The sequence below is a fragment of the Sycon ciliatum genome, chromosome 5 (assembly GCF_964019385.1).
Source record: "Sycon ciliatum chromosome 5, ocSycCili1.1, whole genome shotgun sequence".
NCBI classification, from domain to species: Eukaryota; Metazoa; Porifera; class Calcarea; order Leucosolenida; family Sycettidae; genus Sycon; species Sycon ciliatum.
In genome coordinates, this window is record NC_088647.1 from 19,005,028 (window position 1) to 19,024,382 (window position 19,355).

At 46.5% G+C, this 19,355-nt stretch overlaps 1 long non-coding RNA gene across 2 annotated transcripts; it reads left to right on the top strand.

Moving 5' to 3' along the window:
- The first annotated feature begins 257 nt into the window (after positions 1–257).
- On the top strand, positions 258–18,540 carry LOC135816650 (uncharacterized). 2 transcript variants are annotated; one of them, XR_010553431.1, is made up of 3 exons: positions 258–363; positions 2,894–2,965; positions 17,708–18,540. It is a non-coding gene; the product is annotated as an uncharacterized LOC135816650 (long non-coding RNA). The 2 variants fall into 2 exon arrangements; XR_010553430.1 differs by lacking the exon at positions 17,708–18,540 and adding an exon at positions 11,784–11,852.
- Positions 18,541–19,355: the final 815 nt, after the last annotated feature.

The window sequence follows — 19,355 nt, forward strand, 5'->3', positions numbered from 1 at the left end:
ATAAAATTGCAGTACTTCGTGTATTGTAGTTATGAAGCAACACTGGCAACACCGAGTGGTTGTCCTGCTAAAAAAACTGTTAAAAAACGGTGTTCCCTGACTTCTTTTCACCGTAGATGGCATGATCTTTACTCGCATGCATCCGCCGATCATCCACTGATCATGTCTTTGACATTACATGCTTTTGTTCTGCCTTGCCTGCTACGTACTGGTGATGTCTTTTCATGTGGTTTTGTTTTGCTGATCAAGGCTGTCAGGAGGAATGCAATGACACGCACGTTGTTGATTGTAATCGTGTTATGGGAATGGCTGTCAACTGTATTTGTGAAGTGAACTTCTATTGGACCATGGGCCAATGTCGAGGTAAGTGCTTCTCAGGACAAGACGTACATTATTGGTAATAGTGAAGAAGAGGTTGTTGCAACTTCTGGCGTATTGGTTACAGACTTGGATAAGGGAAGTAGGCCACAGCGAAGTGACGACCACTTTGAGCTGTGTCTGCTTTGCTCTAACTTGATCCGAGCCATCATGATTGTCATCGCTACGCGCAAAGACACATGCTTTCCAACTCTTTTACGGCCGTTGGAAAGCGTAGTATCTTTTCACAAACTAGGGAGATGGTGAACGCCTCAAAACTATCACAAAAGTCACTAAACGGTGCATCTCATTGTTAACTTAGATGAAAAGTAATCGACAGAACAGACCACTAACATGCCGAAATAACCTCCCCTATCTACAATTATCCTGAAATTGATGGAATGCGGCTGGAATAGTATACATGTAAAAGTTTATTACGTACCTGCAGTAAAAACAATACATTAGAACAACGGTTACTCTGCGTCCTCCTTATCTGTAACCTCACTCTCACAAGAAGCAATGGTCTCAGCCAGATTGAGGATCGGTTGCAGCTCCTCCTCCAGCACCAGGTTGCACCTTACTTGGGCTCCGCGTGCACGCAACACGCTGCAAGCTCACTCTGGATACCGGTGATGGCAGCAGGGTTTTCTTGCACGAGGACAACAGCCTAACGACATTCTTCTGCACAATAGATGACTGCAGCGTCTTCACAATGAGAAAACCCTCTCCGAAGGCACCAATGTGCCAGGTGCACTGAGCAGGCGGTATGCAAGGGGAACCAACAAGTCAAACCTGCTGGATTTGCTTTACCACCACTGCTGTGGTTCGTCGCTCTTAGGCACTGGTCGCTCCGTCAGGAACAGCTCTGGCATGCAAACGCTGGTACATTCGCTGCTACCTAGCAGCTGGTCAATGCCTGACATGGCCTTCATGGCACTGTGCTCTTTATGAATCAATGAAACAAGAAAAAAAGGGCAAAGAAATCATCATTGGTCATCGTGAGTTACCCGTCTAAATCTGCCTGCCTTGCAAAGACAACGCGTCGATCAGTATTACCTGATCAATCATGGCCGTAGTGTCACGAAAGTACTTTGCTGCATTACTTAGTTAATAATATTATACTGGCTTGTCAGTTTGACCAGCCTGGCAAGATTTTTCTCTGTTCTACGCTGATGAGTCCACAAAGGATAAAACAATTCCTCTCCGCAGATTGACTATTTCGCTCCTCTTCTTGTGGCTTTGTGTGGGATAGTGCCTTTGCTGTTTTCGTTACGCAGAGCTCACTGACTTGCCAGCTTGAGCACTCTGGCGTTCGGGCCTGGTTTAACTCTGGCTGTGGAAAAGTTATAATTTCATTGCTATCAGGTACGACCTCATTTCCTTTGTGCTGAGCTAAGGAGTCCAAAAGGACGCATATTGAGTGATAATAATAATAAAATATACTTACCTTAATATTCACCTCCATTCATCACATAGAGCCTCGACCAGTGTATATTCACTGTATTTTTCCTCAGCCACGAGACTCGCGTCGGACTGCAGACTTCTGAAAGAAAACATGGTCAATCAGTAACCGAATCTGGACTTTGCGCAGGTTGAACAAGAACCTGAATTCAGAAATATTTCATTGCACCGTGCTATCGGAGCAGCTGCTTGTTTCTTTCGCTCAGGGCCCTACGCTATGGTCTCTAGCCTAGCTCATCAATCATGTTATTCGAATAGAGGGATTATTTTTGCAATACAATGATGAAGGCTATAGTAGCTGGTCAGTTCGTTGTGGTATTGTTGGGCTTTTTAGCCGTCATGGTCGATGGAAAACACTATAAGACCGCAACGAAGTTGGGGCCAAAGAGAAAGTTCCATCAGTTCTAATAACATGAATGACGAGCTAGGCAAAAAGCATAGCGTAGGGCCCTGAGCTTCGAAGCTCTCTCGTTACTTGGATTACAAACTTGCATATATTCGTTGCTTGGCTGCTACGAGCTCAACAGGTTTATAAACTACGAGACAATCACTGGACACTGGCGGGCTACATTCTCTCAGGTCCGAACGACTATGTAGTCACTTTAGGACTCATACCTTCGTGGATGAAGAGGCTACATGACAACTCGAATACTTTTCAGAACAGCAGTATTTGCATCGAGCGACATTTTTCCAACCATGGCTAGCTTGTCCTTGGTACTCAAGGTCTTGACGAAGTGCAGGTGGATACCTGAAGCCATTCCTCCTTGAGCACATATTTCCAGCGCTTGTGCACGGCACAAATGTCCAAAAGGGAGAAGGATAACTGCAAAACCTAATCTGAAAAGAACAATCACCAAGGCAAATTTAAGCGAAAAAGTGACAAAGCATTCTCAAACCGGATACCGCGGCCCCGATGGCCGCGGACTCTGTACGGAATGAGAAAACTCTGTCGAGCGATCGTGATGAGTAATAAACTGCGCAGTAGGCTGATTTTCCTAAGGGGCGCGTTCCACCTTAAACAAAGCATGCATGAGACAATAACGCTGACTCGGTCTTCATCTTCGTGTTGTTGCAGCGGCTCCAACACTACCATCAACAACAATAACAACCGACGCAGCAACGACACCCACCACCCATGACGTCATTGGTAAGTCTATCTCCATGCTATTCAGGCAACTCAGTGTCATTTTCAGTTCATTATTTTGTGCAACACTGTGATACTCGTTGTGCATGTCCCTCTGGCATATCCCGCACGCATTAAAGGGGCACTCCTGCTTCATTTTCGACGCCGAGGTTTCGATGGCAAGATGAAGGTAGGTGAAAGAGAACAAGAAAGAGTCTCCAGAAGCGATGGAATCGAGCGGGAAGACGACTTTAGAATTTCGTTGAGCGAGCGCTGAAGACGTAACGAGGGATTAGCTTGCCGTTGGAAATCCAACTGCGCATATACATTTCAAATAATTTTTGGCCAATTTTCAATCGAAGATGAGGTTGTTTTCTATGTTCTCCCAACATCGTGAGCGATCCCGTCTTCTATACCCTTCCAGGTATCCTGAGGGTCCTCCAGAGCAGAATTTATCTGCAGCAAAGCTTTGTTGATCCGCTAAATTCGTCTCAAGACGTAATCACCCTCTGCTGATAAATGTAGAATGTTGAATCTGTGATAATTGTCGACGATGGAGAGAGAGGCTGATAGCCGCTGCCGCAGGGAGAGAGAAGCTGCTGGAAGTAACAACGGAGAGCCTGTTAGCATCACATGAGCACCCAGACTTCAAAGCAGCTTGACGGAATCGGGGAGTATTGACTATTTGTCTCGCCGCGTTTTGTGAATATTATGACCAGAAAATTATTAGATCAGGATCCCTTCCACAAGATGTGTAGTACAGGTGATTTCTGAACTTGACGGTATGGAGACCAACCAGTGGACCTACAAACAACGTGTACCTGCAGGAAATTCACCCAAGCTTGCTGCTATCCTCTTCAGTGGCTGTTGTGACAGTTTTTCTGTACAAAATATGTTCATTTCTCTCAACATACTTCTGCATGGCAGCAAGGAGGTGCGCTATGGAATTTAACGCCTCACTCTTCGCCTATCTGTGGATGTAGCATGGTCCAATCATGGCAGTACATATACTTGTAACAGATGAGAAATTGAAGGTCATTTGTGATGGGAAGTTTGACAGCCCCAGTGACCGAGTCAAGCATTGCTATGTACTTTTGCCGCGGCAAAAATTGCAGAAGAATCCGAGATGGTCTTAGAATTATGCACATGGATACTATTGGTATGCCAAAAATTATGGTGGCAGAACCATTGTGGATTTGGACAGCTCACAGAGAATACTGGAGGAGCTAAAATATCTCTAGGTGATTGTAAAATTGTTCTGTTCTGGCTGATAGCTTCGACCTGCTGCGCCCGTGGTAGCATCAACCAAGCATCTAGGCTTACATTTTGACACGTCAATGTGCTAGCAGACAATGGTTCAACGTGTTGCTATCAGGCTTTCTGCTAAAATAGCTGTTATAGTCCGCCATGCTGCATCTTTACCCCTCTCATGTCGTATCTGCTACTTCAAATGCTTTGTGCTGCCTGAGTTTCTGTATGCATCCTTTGCTTATGCCCCATATCTATCTGTTCACCAGGAGCTCCATCTGGAAAGGGTCTTCGCCCTCCATGCACCTATCCGAGGCGTCACCAAACTGGCCGCCTTCAAGTCAAGCGCTTTGCAACACATTCTTGCATGCTTTAAGCTGTACGCCCATGTTTCTGTAGGTGTGCCGGAACTGCTCTATTTTGCCGCCACTATTTACCATTAGCCATGCCCACCCCCTACTCCACCCTACACAGTGGGTCCATTGTTATTAGGCATCTGCCTGTTTTGGTTTTCCCACTATAACTAAAAGAATACTACAGTGCTGGCACCTGAAATCCGACACCCTTGCCGGTGCGGCGCCTCAGCAAGGAGGTCGGATTTCAGGTGCCAGCACTGTACTAGGGTACGTATACTTTCTATTCAAAGAATACAAACCTCACTATTGGCCAATGGACTGCTTCGGGTTACTGGTCTATGCGTAAAAATGGTGCAAGTTAAGCCTAGAACATTTTACAGTCCACATTTGTATCAAGTAGTGCGAAGAAAATGTTTAGTCATCTCTCCTGGGATAACAGCTACACCATAGCTGAGTTGGTAGAGCATCGCTGGCCTCAAGCATTTTTCTTCTTCGAGTCCTGGTGGTGAAAGTTAATTTTGTCTCCATAATTTTCCCGTTTGCATCTTCACCTCAAACAAATGAAAACTGGTATTAGGTGGTACTTTGCACCCAATGTGTTCAATAGCTGCATCAATCTGGCTAATTCGAGCAAGACAGGTTTGAACTAGACCCACATAAAATCAGCCTTCATCTCCCCGGAAAACCATATCGTTCTTCTTCCTGGCTGTAGTATCGTGTTCGCGAGATAAGAGCGCTCTCTTGAATCATAACTCGGTTAGTGCCCCAGTATCTAAGAGTCTGTGAAAACATGAGAAAGCTTGAAAGATCAGTGCCCTATGCTATGCTTTTTACCTGGCTCATCATGTTTGTTATTCGAACTGATGGATACTTTACGAAGTAGTGGTTGCGACTTCGGCGATGATTTGTAAGACAGGTTTGCTCCCCACACCGGAGCTCGCGCTATTCCGCCGACTTTACTTGACACTTGACTGACTCACGACTGCCATCCAGAGCACACGAGAAGTCCATCGAACCTTCGACTCGGCAAATCTGCAAGAAAGCACCACTCCCTGCTCAATACACAGTGTTTCGGGGAATTCAGTTGAGCTTGAGTAGGCTGAGGAAGATTGTGCCTGAAGAGCACCACTTATATAGTGCTCTCCAGGCACAAACATCACCAGGGATACAAACTTACAGAGACGCTCCGCTTCCAGCGCGATAAACACCTCGTGAACACCAGATAGTAGCGTGAGTCAGTGTCGCTCCTGGACGGTGAGACAGACGTCGAGGACCCTCGGTCATTCGCAACGCTGTCACCTCCAAACCAACTAGTCACAAGCCCGCGCTGGGCACAACAGTACGAAGTAGTGGTTGCGACTTCGGCGATGATTTGTAAGAAAGGTTTGCTCCCCACCCCGGAGCTCGCGCTATTCCGCCGACTTTACTTGCTCTTCAGGCACAATCTTCCTCAGCCTACTCAGGCTCAACTGATGAGGGGTTAATTCCCCGAAACACTGTGTATTGAGCAGGGAGTGGTGCTTTCTTGCAGATTTGCCGAGTCGAAGGTTCGATGGACTTCTCGTGTGCTCTGGATGGCAGTCGTGAGTCAGTCAAGTGTCAAGTAAAGTCGGCGGAATAGCGCGAGCTCCGGTGTGGGGAGCAAACCTTTCTTGATGGATACTTTTTTCAATAAAATGATGTAACCGATCAGTTTGAATAATATGCATGATGAGCCAGGCAAAAAGCATCGCTTAGGGCCCTGAGCTTTCAAGCTCTCTCGTTTGCGGCAGAGTAAAACTCGTTGGGCAAGTCATTGTATAGCTTGACGGCAGCCAGTAAGGGGCGACAGCCACCTTAGTGACCGCGTGACTCAGGGACACCTTATACGAGATAGTCGGTGACACGGGTGGTGCAAACAAGTAGACGAAACAATCGCCGGTGGATCAGTTCGCTTCTCCTAAGAGACTAAGTTTATGAATACTGCTCAGTTTGTTTCAGCACAGGGATGTGTCCGAATCGATTTTATAAACAGGGTACGTGTATGAGCCCCCGCTGTTTGGCGCCTGTTCATGGTACAATACGAGACATGTACGGGATAGTACTTGGCAGGCATCCCCGACGACACAACAAATTAATACCAAATAAAAGCTGCGCGGACCCTGGCTAGTGCAAGACGTTACTAAAGTAACGCCTTGTTGCATAGTTACATGAAACGCGCTCTCTCTCTCTACAGGCATAACGTGAAGAGGCACATGCTGGTGAGGCACGGTAAGGCACATGCTGGTGAGGCACGGTCGTCAAGGCCTAGACGAGGTCGTCCCCCAAAGATTGGTACTGCGACTGGAGGTGCTCCCTCGCTGGGGACGGAACCAACTGGGGTGTCGCTGTCTTCTTCGTCGGCATCGGCTTGTTCGTCATTGCCTTCGTCTTTACCGTCTCTTCCTTCTATCCCGTCATCAGCGTTGGTATCTGCGGTTTCGTCTTCTTTGACTTCCTTGGTACCGTCATCCGGTGTGTCCACCTTAGGTGGCAAAAATCGTGGCCGGCCACCGAAGAAGCCACGGGATGGTGTGTCTGCGGGACCAGTGACTCGCTCAAGGGCGAGGTTAGCAGAGTCTCTATCGTCTCCGTCGTTGTCGTCATCGTCGTCGTCAGCGTCTTCCTTATCTCCCTCCTCCTCTTCATCAACATCAACAGCCATTGGAACGTCAAAGGGAGCATCATCGCAGCAGGCAGTGCCAGTAACGGACGTGCCTTTGGTACTGACATCTACATCGGCCTCGTCTGGATTGGCAGTAGCGGCAAGGAATGTCAGGTGGGTTTCATTTTTACGTCATTCCAAAGTATGTACTGGTTCTAGTAGGGTTGTTAGGGTGCATGCATCTTCTGTTGCCAACCATCTTGTTCAGAATAGTGATTGTGGTTCTAGTTATGCTGATGATTGCTTTTCTGTTTGGTCTCGTTCACGTAGTCAAAGGTATTTGCGTGTATTGGAGTCTATCTACATTTTTACCACCAAGCCGATTTTGTGTAGGCAGAAAAAGAATTTGTTTACGTTAAAATTGTTTGTGAATTTAGATCAGTAGTTCTCGTTTGTGTTTGCATGGTAACTTTCTAGTGGTGAATTTATCGCATCTGTTGTCACCTGATATCGTTGAATGGTTTAATGTTTCTTTCAGCTCTCATTTTATCGCGCTAGTTAGGGTCTAAAATATTCCTTGCATTGTGCGTATATATATTGAGTTAAGAGCTTTTGTTGATTTGCCAGTAATCCCCTGATGAGATGGCGACGAAAACGTTTAGGAACAAGCTTCTTTATTTACATGAAAACAAGTTTTGCTTGTGGTGTTTGTACTGAGTGCGCAGCTTACTCTATTTATTGCGTTGATTACATTTTTATCTCCACGGAAGCTTTTTAATTATTCGTATTATTATTCTTCCTTATGTAGTATCCCTGCCCGACCAATACGGAAGCAGTACGGAACTAATACGGAGCTTTGCCTGATGTATATTTAGTGTATCACCGTATGTAAGCGTACGGCGTCTGCTGCATAAAAGCGGCTGCGCATTTCTGTTTTGAGAAAGATAAGATTAGATTAGATTAGATTGGATAGCAATGAAAGCTAACTCGAAGAATAAGGATTCAGCCTCTAGGTGAGCACCGGAGAGAAAGTCAGTTATTCTGCCGTTTCTTCTTTCACTAATAATTATATCTCAGGTGTGTACCTGAAAGAAGTAGAATAAAAGTAATTCTTGTTAATTTCACCGCGCCTACCACTCGGCTACCCATTACATTGGTGGCAGCGGTGTGTTTTTGTAAAATAAAACAACGTGATTCGACCCCAGACCCCCATGGCTCAACCCGCTGCAGCTCCGTGCGACGAATCAAGATGAGAATCGTGTTTCATGCTTTCCTGGGCCTGGCCATGCTTATTAGCCTGCAGCACAGTCAGGGTGCTAGCGTGGATCACCATTCTTTCCGCACGGCATCCATTGGAGACTCCGATGGCGATTTCAAGCAACCCGCTACCTACATGTATACTATCGGTGGTGATGGCGAAGCTGATGAGGACGACGACATGCAGGCTGCTGACCAAGACAAGGAGGGTATTCCCCAAGACCAGCAGCATTTGATTTTTGCCGGCGCGTAGTTGGCAGACGGCCGAACCCTGAGTGACTACAACTTTCAGCAGGAGTCCACTATTCACTTGGTACTTCGTCTCCGTGGTGAAATGCAGAATTTCGTCAACACTCTTCCTGGCTAGACCATCACTCTTTACGTCGCGCAAAGCGATGCTATCGACAATGTGAAGACCACGATTCAAGACGAGGAGGGAGGTCAATCAGGTCATTTGTCTGACGCCGAGCTAGCCGCTCTGAGTGACCGGCTCAACCAAGATGAAGATAAAACCTGGCTTGCCCTCCACCATAGCTCCAGCCGCCGCCGTGGTTACTAACGCTGATTCCAGGTATGGCATTTTCTTTCCTGTCTTCCTTCAGTCTCCCTGTTCTTTTCAGTCTTCCTTTATGCGAGTGTGTGAATCCAGTTTAGTTTGGTAGGCGTCTGATCATGGTGAGCCACGGTTTACCCAGCTAACGTGGGACAATGTGTGTGACAACGCCCCTTATAGTTATAGTGTATTCAGTTCGGTTTTTGAACTGCGATGTTCCTGGCGGGTTGTGCCAGCGTTGTGCAGCAAGAGTGCTGTGGATTTTCAGGTCCTATTTGGAGGACAGTTCTTTCCCCTTTTGACCCCGTGAGATCGTGTGAACCTGGTGTGCTTCTACTTTATGATTTGTTATCAGTTCATTTCTTCTGTCTACTCTAAACGTTATCATTTCCGATATAATTTGCCATCTTCCGGTTGACGCTGTGTTCGTAACTCTTCACAATTTTTTTGAAAATCACGAGGGCGTGATTATCTGTAGGAAGGGAGGGTGTAGTATCCCTGCCCGACCAATACGGAAGCAGTACGGAACTAATACGGAGCTTTGCCTGATGTATATTTAGTGTATCACCGTATGTAAGCGTACGGCGTCTGCTGCATAAAAGCGGCTGCGCATTTCTGTTTTGAGAAAGATAAGATTAGATTAGATTAGATTGGATAGCAATGAAAGCTAACTCGAAGAATAAGGATTCAGCCTCTAGGTGAGCACCGGAGAGAAAGTCAGTTATTCTGCCGTTTCTTCTTTCACTAATAATTATATCTCAGGTGTGTACCTGAAAGAAGTAGAATAAAAGTAATTCTTGTTAATTTCACCGCGCCTACCACTCGGCTACCCATTACACTTATATCTATACATCAAGTATTACAAAATAGTTGTTTAAAAAAATCATGTGTGGCGTCAAGGGATGATGGCCCTCCTCTTCTGGGATGCTGGCGTGGCTAAGTGGTGCTGCCCCAATAACTCTTCTAAGGTGAGGTGATGTTGGCTTGATGGAGTTTTGTTCGTAGCTTGTTTTTGTACGCTGTGCCGTGGCTCGTTTCTTGACCCATAAATCGTGCCAATATAGGGCCAATATTGATGGGTATGCCAATTTCATGGTTCCCTTCAAAAGATTTTGCGCGGGCTTTGGAATGTCGATCTACACCCCAAAGCAAGCCTGCTTGCAAGATTTGAGCAAAATCTGAGAGATCGACTTGCACATATGTTCTGGTTTTCTTAGAAATGCTCTCTTAAGGGTCTGTGTATGCTTTGTTTAACGCTGGTAACGCAAATGGACCAGTGATGAAACAAGAGTGCCCTCTCTTGCATAGTGCCCGTTCTTGAATAGGTGCCCATCTTGAATGGGCACTGCAAAAATTGTGCCAGAGGGACACTGATCGTGCGAGTACGGTACTCCCGCTACGAGACTGGATGATCTATGGTTTGAAGAGTTACTGAAGAACAACTTCTGGCAGACTGGTGTCCCTTGCCGCCTTTAGACATTTTTCCTATATGAAATTCACAGTTAGATTACCATAGATATCCAGCAAATACTGGAGGTCGTTCCAGTAGTCGACCATCGTGTCAGCTGATTATCCCGGTATCAGCAGTGCGTTCCTGCATTGTGTTATGTGTGGCAAGATTGGGGAAATGGAGATTTTCGTATTCCTTCTGCCGATGCCAAAAGCCAGACATCTCAACTATTTCAAGCAACGGGTCCGGACGGGCAGTGTAGAGGACAGGTAGTGGTGGAGCGTGACTAAACGAGTTGGAGGGTATGGCCCGGACAGCTCCCTCCCAGTCCTGGTTGACCCCGATGGCATGGAATGAAACCAAAAGCCACGACAAGGCTAACATCATGGGAAGTAAATTGCCCAGAAGTGCAGCCTAGAAGATGACTTTGTAGAACCGTCAAGGCCGATCCCGCATGTCCGCCGGCGCACCGCAAATACGCTTGCAACAGTCCAACTTCCCCCAAGCCACCGTACGCCAGACACTCCGAGCTCTCAATCCAAGTAAAGCCACAGGCCTGAGAAAATGTGCCGACTCTCTGGCCCTGCCCCTATCCAAGCTGTTCACCCTGTGCTTCTGCAGTGGACACCAACCTGCCATGTGGAAGGGTGCCAATGTCGTGCCAATACACAAGAAAGGCCCCAATTCGAACCCCAGAAACTACCGCCCCATATCACTACTGTCCATAATGTCTAAGTGCATTGAGTGCATCGTGAACCGCAGCCTCTCCAACTTCCAGCAGAAGAACCTCCGATCTGCAGATTGCTCTTCAGCATGAGTGGAAACTTGCAGCTGCCGGTGGAGGACTCGTCAGATTCCTTGCAGTAGATAATGTTGGGGCCTTCGACAAGGTCTCGTACAACGGCGTCCTCCACAAGGCTGAGCGATGCGGCGTAAGTGGCCCCCTCCTAGCCTGGCTCCGGAGTAACCTGACAGACCGCCACATCCGTGTCCTTAAAAGCGGCCAACCTACCTTGCCACCGTTTGCGGTCCAGTTAGTCCGTCTGGATCTGTTTTGAACCAAGAAAATGTCTAGTTATTCCATACAAGTAAGGTGGAACAAAATTCTCTTTTCAAACCACAGTTTCACACTTGCACCATCATTATGCATACTAGAACTATTCTAGAACTATTTTAGTGTGAAATGGGGAATTGTTCTTTCCCTTTCACACAGAAAATGCTCTCCCCTGTATGATTTTAAAGACGTACTATCTCATAAGTAGGCGTCCGTATATGGGTACGATATAGATAAATTAACAATGTCCGTTGCGTGTTACTAGCAACTTCCTGCACGTATTCATGTTTTGTCATTTCAGTTAACTCCACGACGGGATCAATACCTGGATCAACAACTAGATGTACCCCTGGATATACCACTATTACTGACGGTAAGTACAGTCTGATAAGTACTCAAGCGGTCCAAATGTGCTCGCTAATTTCCTAAAAATTAGTGTTTTATGTTGTGTTACCGGCGAGAAAGTTTCTTTGTCGCAACCAGTGGAGAAGGCATTCGACTATTCTTCAGCACCTAATTCAAACGCAGATTGAACATATGGATTTAAGGAATAAGGTACTTTTTGAAATGATGGGAAGACTCCACGGCAGCTTCCAAAATAAAAAGAGAAGTTGTGATTAGGTATTTACCTTGCAATGTGGCTGTGTTTTTAAAATATCTTAAGAGAGCATGTCTGAGAATACCAAAGTATGTGTGCAAGTGGATCTCTCCGATTTCGCTCAAAATTTGCAGGTAGGTTCCCTTTGGGGTGTGGATCGCTCGTGCAAAGCCCTTGAAAAAGTTTCTGAAGGGAACCTTGAAATTTGCATACCCCTCAAAAATGGCCGAAATATCACATTATTTATGGGTCTAGAAACGAGTCACGCCACAGCGTATACGAACAAGCTATGAACAAAACTCCATCAAGCCAACATTGCCTCACCTTAGAAGAGTTCCTGGAGCAGTACCGCTTAGCCACGCCAGCATCCCAGAAAACGAGGTCCATCACCCCCTGACGCCACAAATGATCGTCTTGAAAATAGCCAATTTACAAGCGCTGGCAAAACAGCCAGCTACGTCCTCAATTGGCCAGAGCTATACACCGGCAGATAGTAGAACACCTCTTCTAGCGCTGAGGACATGTCCCCCATCTTCCTTTTGGGGTTTTCTTGAAATAAACTTTTTTGAATTTTTCCACTCGACCATGCTGAAATACGGCCAAAGTCATACCTGCGCAGGAAAGCTCGCCCCTCCGCGACGTCTCCTCAGCAATTTCTACTCCAACACTACTCCCAAGGCCGCAGAACAAAGTGTAGTGTTGACTCTGACAAGGAAAAGCAGCGGTGATCACTTGTCACTCCAAACGACAAGCTTCTCCTTGCGCCACCAATAAATTTTTGTGCGACTGTTGATGCAAAAGTGACTGAAGGCCTGAGCGCAGTTTTTGAATCTTATTGCAAGATGCACGATGAGATCGCGTGCTCTGTGACGTAGGATGACGCTTCCTGCATCACGATACGCGGCCATCGATCGCGAATGTGCCTGGAACGCTACTCGGAACAGACCATGATGGCAGAGGTAAGATGAGCTTCATTTCCTGCTTGAACTGCTGAGAACCCCCACAAACTGTCCTATGAGTGTTGCAATGGCAGCAAGCCGTTGAAATAATTATGCCCCTCGTACAGCATGGAGAGTTATTCGTCTTTCACACTTACCTCCTGCAATCCCGAATATAGTCCAACAGTAAAGTCCCTTGTTTTCATGTCGATGCTCGACAAAAGCGGCTAGCTCGGTCCCTTTGTGTTGACTGGAACGCGAGTAGCACTGGCTGCACGCACTTGTTGCGTGAACTGCATGAGAGATTTCTTACGTCATAAAGAATGTGATTTCATCATCATTTCACTGGTCTTCGACCTACATGGTCAGGGAAAGTCCCGGTTCGTAGGCCTACAACACGGTCAGCGTGTTCTTGAGCGCAGTAACAACAGAAGTGTGATCACTTCCAGACCAACGGGCGTTCAAGGCGAGTAACAAGCGCACTTGACAAAGGTGACTCTGAAATCTCGTGAGCCGTGATCCACGCGACTTGGCATTCTTGCGTCACAAGGCACGTGATTTCACCGTGCATCTTGCAATAAAATTCAAAAACTGCGCTCAGCTGATCAGGCCTTCAGTCACTTTTGCATCAACAGTCGCACAAAAATTTATTGGTGGCGCAAGGAGAAGCTTGTCGTTTGGAGTGACAAGTGATCACCGCTGCTTTTCCTTGTCAGAGTCAACACTACACTTTGTTCTGCGGCCTTGGGAGTAGTGTTGGAGTAGAAATTGCTGAGGAGACGTCGCGGAGGGGCGAGCTTTCCTGCGCAGGTATGACTTTGGCCGTATTTCAGCATGGTCGAGTGGAAAAATTCAAAAAAGTTTATTTCAAGAAAACCCCAAAAGGAAGATGGGGGACATGTCCTCAGCGCTAGAAGAGGTGTTCTACTATCTGCCGGTGTATAGTTCTGGCCAATTGAGGACGTAGCTGGCTGTTTTGCCAGCGCTTGTAAATTGGCTATTTTCAAGACGATCATTTGTGGCGTCAGGGGGTGATGGACCTCGTCTTCTGGGATGCTGGCGTGGCTAAGCGGTACTGCTCCAGGAACTCTTCTAAGGTGAGGCAATGTTGGCTTGATGGAGTTTTGTTCATAGCTTGTTCGTATACGCTGTGGCGTGACTCGTTTCTAGACCCATAAATAATGTGATATTTCGGCCATTTTTGAGGGGTATGCAAATTTCACGGTTCCCTTCAGAAACTTTTTCAAGGGCTTTGCACGAGCGATCCACACCCCAAAGGGAACCTTCCTGCAAATTTTGAGCGAAATCGGAGAGATCCACTTGCACACATACTTTGGTATTCTCAGACATGCTCTCTTAACATTTCTCCACCAATGAAAATACCGTGAGCGCACGCCTACCACGAGAACAATGGAACAATATGTAAGGAGTTGAACGTCATTTTCATAATTATGATAATAATCAGAAATTGTCATCACACTAAGAATTGGAACAGAAAGGAAAGATGCTTGTCACATCACTTACACTCTTCGAATATCATACCAACACCCACATACCCACTCACATGCATGTACCTTTCTCACCTGGATTTCTCTAATCCACACTTTTCACACTGCTCGTTGGTCATGTAATCACACCTTAAATAGTGCTAGCTTTAGAAAATGAGTATTTCTTGTATTAGTTTTAGTTCTAATAATAGGAATGGGTTTGCTCCCACACTGGAGCTCGCGCTATTCCACTGACTTCACTTGACACTTGACTGACTCGTGACCGCCATCCACAGCACACGATAAGTCCATCGAACCTTGGACTCAGCAAATCTGCAAGAAAGCACCACTCCCTGCTCAATACACAGTGTTTCGGGGATATCACCCCTCAACAGTTCAGCTTGAGCAGGCTGAGGAAGCTATTGTGCCTGAAGAGCACCACTTATATAGTGCTCTACGGGTGCAAACATCACCAGGGATACAATCTCACAGACACGTTCCGTTTCCAGCGCGACAAACACCTCATGAACACCAAATAGCAGCGTGAGTCAGTGTGGCTCCAAGCAAACTAGCAGCGCAATCGAGTTGAATCTGCTGATCATTGCCATGGTTCATCCATGAGCACTAACATATCTCTCCAGGATACAGCCACGGAGGTAGCTCCTAGCCCCAGGTTCTGGGCGGTGCTCTTCAGAGCACGACTGGCAGAGTTGTGCATGGCCTGCCCCTCCAAGTAGGCTCAGTGGATGGCTTGAAGTAGGAGCACAATGAGAGGTTCGCGGGCGCACTCCGGTCCAGCCGCAGCACGTGCCCAAACAGACGCGAGGGGGCTCCTTGGACGGAGATACCAAGACAGTGCTGTTGAGTTTGTCCTCTTGTAGTAAAGTAAAATTTGCACGTCCGCGTTACGGAGGTCGTAAGTCTCACAACCAATGCCCGACAAGGGGGTTAACCTCGTTAGCTGCATCCATGTTACCCTCACTCCCAGTAGTGAGTACCCAGTTGACCTTGAGTGTCGGCGCAGTTCACTGCATATAAAGTGGTTCACGCTTGCATCACCGCATTTGCTAGCACAGTACTAGCTCCATGCTCCCAGCGCCGGTCTCGAACTCAGGACCTTGTGATTCGCAGGCAAGCCCACAACCACTCGGCCAAAGCGCTGGTACTCTTGTACAGTGTGTTATTCTTGATCTTAGATGGGCACTGTATGCCAATACCTTTGCGCAGTTGTTGTCTGTGGAACGCATCAACTCTATGCATAGCGATGCCCTTGAGACCCATAGTCCCGTTGTTATAGAACAGGACTAACAAGACGAATACCTTGTACAGCCGTACTCTAAACGATTCGTTTACAATCGAACTACGTATCCACATTGTGACAATGCCCAGAGCCGGTGCAGGGCAGCAGCAGCACTGCAGTGAGTTACATTCTCCACGCAGCATCCTCGTGGTCACCAATGAGGGAGTCCAGCTTCCTAGCGAGGCGCCAATCTTTGCAAACTCTGTCTTTGGGCCGTATGATGTTTGTGAGTTCTGTTTTAGACTCCTTGATGTTGTGGTCACAGGCTTCGAGGCACTTTGCAATGTCGGGTAGGAGCTCTTGAATACGTTTGCAGTCAGACGATAGGAAGTCGACATCGTCGGCGTGCTCTGTATCAGTTGGTAAGCCGAACCTGACATCTAGGTCGGGACTTGCGCAGCTAATCTGTCTCACCTCCTGAAGCACTGCGTCGAGGTAGATAACGAGAAGGGCAGGTGATAGTGAGTCGCCCTGTGGTGTCCCTTGTGTGGTCTGGAACTGCTCGCTCTTCCCTACAGGTAACAGGACCTCAAGAGACGTGTTCTTGAGTAGGTAGGAGATAATGGTGACCTCATCATTCTCAAGAAAGCTAGCTGATATATTGAACAAACGGTACCTGAATATTGTGTCGAACGCTTTCGACATGTCTATGCTGAGCATGCCAAGTGATTCCTTCACTCGTTTGCACCGTGCCGCGATCCATCTGTCGGACCATACTACATCAGCTGTACTTTTACCACTGCGGAAGCCACTCTGGTTCGGAGACAGGAGCATGTTGACAGCATGGCTGATGAGATTTTGGGCAATGATAAACAGCACCTTCCTAGGTGCAGTGAGAAGCACAATGAGGCTGAGGTTCGATGGTGGACCTTTAGGCTTCTCACGCTTCTGAAATGGGAGTTCAGCAAGTAGGTCGTTCCGTCCAATCGATCTGCCGTTATTTAGGCGTCGTGCTGCTGACCTGACTTCTGCCTCGCCACTAGTAATCGGTATCCCAAGAGGTTTCTTCTCTTGGCGTAGAGGTGCGCAGCTCGAATCAGTGAACGCTGCTGAGAAGTAATTTCCGATTATTGAAGTTGACTCCATCGGGTGAAGGACGAGTTTCCCTTGGGCAATATTCACCACTTTTGGCGACTTCTTTTTACGCTTCGGTAGATGCACAGCACGGAACATCTGGGCTCCGTCGTTTTGATTTTCAAGTTCACGACCCTTTTCCTCTAGCAGGCAGGCATAGTGGGATGGTCTAAGACCATGATTGAGAAACATAGTGTACCAGGTTCAAGTCCTGCTTGGAAGCGGAAGGATGTTTTCCAGCCGTGCTGCGACCCACAGTTAATGGGGAACTCGTGGCCTGTCACGAGGAAAACATGGATACAGTGAATGGGATTTTCGGTCTTTGACCACATGCTGGTGAGCTGATGGACTCACCTCCCATCGCTTTAGGAGCTGCATCTGTGCCTTGATCCTTGAAGGGCGTTGGCGTTCCTACGGATGTGGAAAACTCGGCCTCTTTATAGAGAAACCGAGTCTCAAGCGAACCGTGAATTTTTTCATCTAGATTGCTGGCTGCATTTGCACAGCCATGTTGGCGGGTCATGTGGGAGAGTTTGTTGCGCTGTTGCTTCAGGATGTTAACTTCATGGGCTTTCTTTTCATAAAGATTAGGTGTCTCAGTCCACACTTCTCACAGGACATTTTTAGCATGTCGGCGTCCATGATCCACTTCCCACCTCTTTTTCCAAGTTTGTGTGCTTTTAATAATAAAAAAATTCGAAAAAACACTGTCTTGTCCCTCACAACTATAAACAGTCGGTTCAAGTCCTGAGATCGTAGTTGGAAAACAAACTTTTGCATGATTGATGTTGAAACCTGTAATGTGCTATGTTTTCTCTCCTCTAGCAGATATTGAAATCCAATCGCTATACACACTTGGCACAGTTATCGGCGGTGTTGTAGGTGGGATGGTTTTCGGGTTCATAGCAGCAACTTTGGTTGCCATAATAGTCTATCGGAAGATACAAAACAAGCCGGTCAAGACCGAAGTTCCAAGTCCGACACAAAATGCAGCCTATGAAGATGCTAACATTGTGGAGAGTTCACTCACCAAAAGTGATGCTTATGGTGTCGTTGAATCCTCCCCGCAGCCACAGTATGAATTTGTTTGCCCGTAGTAACTGACTGTGCGCATTCATTTCGCCCTTGTAGTTTGGTGAGCATCTCTGTATAGTCACAGGTGTACGTGTATAATGTGCCTTATTCTCTGTATCAGTGCCAATCTCTTACAGAACAATCTTCCATGCCTAACCTTGTGCATTGTTTGAAAAAGCCTCCTAATCAAGTTTTTTGTAATTCCTCAGGTCGGTGCACTCTGCACTCTATCTCGTCCTTTCTCGTCTTCTATCTTCACAGAATTGTTACTTTGGTGAATTTCCTCTGGGAATGCGCTTTTGATTACGGAGAGGAAAGCTAACATGACTTTCAATTTGGACTTTTTGCCTTGCTGCTCAAGTAGTAAGGCTCATAAAACGAAAACACGCCCACCCCCACACTCAAAGTTTCCTGTATTAATCACGTCATTAATAATTATAATAAACTCCATCGGGTAAATCTTTTCTTTCGCTATACATGATAAACGGCTTGCCTTTGTCCTCAATATTATCCATATCTGCTTCCATTTCTCAGTTGTTTTCCTTTTCTTTTCGAAATCGTACTCTTTTCCTTGCCAGTGGTCATTGGCTTCCCCAGCCACGTATCGCTTGAATTAAAACTAACTACATGTAAAACCCTAATCGTTTAGTCCTATTTCTAGTCCATGTTTTTTTCTTCTTTTTTGCCATTCCTACACCACATTATCTTGCTAGTTTACATTGCATATTTCGCATTGTGTAACTAAAAGTTTCTCCTAGATGTTTCACATTCTCACACGGAAAGCTGGGTGTGGTCCTCGGAAGAGTGCTCAATGCACCAGATGCAGAGCTTCATACAAAAAGTATCACATTCTCTGCATTTATCAACATGTCTCCTATTGTGATGTATTTTCCAAAATGACTATCGAAAGAAACGTCCGTGCAAAACCTTTTAAAGGTTAAAAAAACTGTAACAGTTTTGCTTTAACCCAGATGGGGATCCAATGAAAAGATTAGTTGTAACTTTGAAAAAGATGGGCAAAAGTTACGCGACCCGGCCCATCAACTGGACCGGATTTGAACAACCAGACGTGCATAATGTAGCGCAAAACTCCTAAGGAGTACTGAGACATTCCATGGCATGGAAGTCAGCTTGAGCACTATTCGATAGTGCTAACCAACGGCCTTCCAACTGGGAAGGGTGATGAACATTAGTGTTAATTCCAAATAAGGGAAGGTAAGCGCTATCGTGCTGAGCGCGAGTGACATTCGAAGGCTTCATGGAATCCTGGCCTGGTGCGATAACGGGATGGCAAGACCAGACAGAACGGTCAAACCACAATTCGACAATGCAAAGCAACAACCACCCAACAGTGGAGATGCTCAATATTATCAGAGCACGTTGATTGGTTGATTTTTATTTC